General features: G+C 75.0%; 2 non-coding genes across 2 annotated transcripts in view; both read right to left on the minus strand.

Moving 5' to 3' along the window:
- LOC147184878 (28S ribosomal RNA) overlaps window positions 1-464 on the minus strand; it is a 4301-nt gene extending 3837 nt beyond the window's left edge. Inside the window, exon 1 of the ribosomal RNA XR_015100037.1 lies at window positions 1-464. This exon is cut by the window's left edge and continues 3837 nt beyond it. This is a non-coding gene — a ribosomal RNA (28S ribosomal RNA).
- A 374-nt stretch (window positions 465-838) lies between these two features.
- Window positions 839-992, minus strand: LOC147184879 (5.8S ribosomal RNA). Its single transcript, XR_015100039.1, has one exon. It is a non-coding gene; the product is annotated as a 5.8S ribosomal RNA (ribosomal RNA).
- Between the last annotated feature and the right edge of the window lie 1508 nt (window positions 993-2500).

Here is a 2500-nt window from a genome sequence, read left to right on the forward strand (position 1 = left end):
TCCCCCGCGCGGACTGCGCGGTCCCCACCCGTTTACCTCTCAACGGTTTCACGCCCTGTTGAACTCTCTCTTCAAAGTTCTTTTCAACTTTCCCTTAAGGTACTTGTCCGCTATCGGTCTCGTGCCAGTATTTAGCCTTAGATGGAGTTTACCACCCGCTTTGGGCTGCATTCCCAAACAACCCGACTCCGAGAAGGCCTCGCCCCGGCGCGCCGGGGGCCGCTACCGGCCTCACACCGTCCTCGGGCAGAGCCTCCATCAGAAGGACTCGGGCCCCCACCGGGCGGCGCCGGGCAAAGCGACCTTCTATACGCCACATGTCCCGCGCCCTCCGCCGGGCGGGGATTCGGCGCTGGGCTTCTCCCTCTTCGCTCGCCGCTACTGAGGGAATCCTTGTTAGTTTCTTTTCCTCCGCTTAGTAATATGCTTAAATTCAGCGGGTCGTCTCGTCTGATCTGAGGTCGTAGTCGAACGGGGTTAGAGGCGGGGGCGACGGATCGCCTCCCGTCATCGGGGGTCGGCCGTTAACCCCGCGCCTCGCCGGGCGCACGACTCCTACGCGGCCGCGCGGTGCGTCGCGGCGGACTGCGCGGCGGGGGACGGATCCTCCATCGGCAGCCGCCGCGGGCCCCTGCGGCCGCGCGGTGGTCGGGCCCGTCGAGGGCGCGGGCGGTCGGGTCTATACTTAGGGGGACGAGGGCCGTGCCGTCCGCCCCCCCCACCCCCATTTCCCCGTGCGGGGAGGGAAGGTGGGGGGGGTAGGCCGGCGGTGGCCCGCGACGCCCCAACCGCGGGAGGGGGGCGCCCGTGGGCGCCCCGATCCCGATAGATGTACAAGCGACGCTCAGACAGGCGTGGCCCCGGGAGGGACCCGGGGCCGCAAGGTGCGTTCAAAGTGTCGATGATCAATGTGTCCTGCAATTCACATTAGTTCTCGCAGCTAGCTGCGTCCTTCATCGACGCACGAGCCGAGTGATCCACCGCTGAGAGTCGTACGTTTGGTTTGCGGTTTTGGCCAACATTCAGAGAAGGGGTTAAAAAGGGGGATAACGGCGCCTCCGGGCGCTCCTAGCCCCCCCCGTCCCGCCGGCAGGCCGGGGGGGGACTTCGGAGACATTGAACCCCCCGCTCGCCGCCGAAGGTGGCGAGAAGGTTGGGTACCCGGCGACTGGGGGTAAGGTTCCGAGGTCGGCCAGGTCGCGATGGCACCGGCGGGGGAGTGGTCCCCGACGCCGGCCGCGGCCCGGCCTGGACTATGGGAGCGTTGACAAGGCGGACGGGACGTCGACGACCGCGCGGACGCGCGGGGTGGGGCGGTCGGGGAACGCCGACGGGCGCCTGACCGGGGGGGGGGGGCCGGCGGGGGCCGGGCGGGACGCGGGGAGCGGCCGGCCGCGCGACGACGCGAACCGACATACACCCCGCGCCCGACACCGTCCTCCTGACCTTCCTCCCCCCCCGCGACGCCCGCGGCGCACCCGCCCGCCGCCCCGCGGCCGCGCGGCCGCCGCCGCCCGCCGCCTATCGGCGTTTCTCACGCTTCGGACTCGGGGGGCCGGGGCGCGGCGGGGAGCGCCCCGGCGCCGCCGCCGACGGCACCGCGGGGTCGGGCCGCGGGGGCTGGGGGCCACGTGCCCCCGCCCCGCGCCTCTCCCCGCGGGCCGCCTTCGACGTCGCCGCCGCCGCCGCCGCCGCCGTCCTCCTCCGCCCGTGTGTTCGCTCTGGACTCGGGGGGCCGGGGAGCGCCGGGGTGCGCCGGCGCCGCCGCCGACGGCACCGCGGGGTCGGGCCGCGGGGGCTGGGGGCGCTTACGGGTCGGGGCGGGGGTGTAGGCGACCGGCCAAAGACCGGCACCGTACCCCCCGCCCGTCTCCTTCACGCCCCCGCCCCGCGCCTCTCCCCGCGGGCCGCCTTCGACGTCGCCACCGCCGCCGCCGCCGCCACCGCCGTCCTCCTCCGCCCAACCGTTTGCATCTGTTCGCTCATGACTCGGGAGGCCGGGGCGCGCCGGGGTGCGTCGGCGCCGCCTCCGACGGCACCGCGGGGTCGGGCCGCGGGGGCTGGGGGCCACGTGCCCCCGCCCCGCGCCTCTCCCCGCGGGCCGCCTTCAACGTCGCCGCCGCCGCCGCCGCCGCCACCGCCGTCCTCCTCCGCCCATCCGTTTGCATCTGTCCGCTCATGACTCGGGAGGCCGGGGTGCGCCGGCGCCGCCTCCGACGGCACCGCGGGGTCGGGCCGCGGGGGCTGGGGGCCACGTGCCCCCGCCCCGCGCCTCTCCCCGCGGGCCGCCTTCGACGTCGCCGCCGCCGCCTCCGTCCTCCTCCGCCCATCCGTCCGCTCCGAACTCGGGAGGCCGGGGTGCGCCGGCGCCGCCTCCGACGGCACCGCGGGGTCGGGCCGCGGGGGCTGGGGGCCACGTGCCCCCGCCCCGCGCCTCTCCCCGCGGGCCGCCTTCGACGTCGCCGCCGCCGCCGCCGTCCTCCTCCGTCCATCCGTTTGC

The sequence above is a fragment of the Hippocampus guttulatus genome, unplaced genomic scaffold, assembly GCF_054856545.1.
Source record: "Hippocampus guttulatus isolate MCC_2025c unplaced genomic scaffold, RoL_Hgut_1.0 HiC_scaffold_56, whole genome shotgun sequence".
NCBI classification, from domain to species: domain Eukaryota; kingdom Metazoa; phylum Chordata; class Actinopteri; order Syngnathiformes; family Syngnathidae; genus Hippocampus; species Hippocampus guttulatus.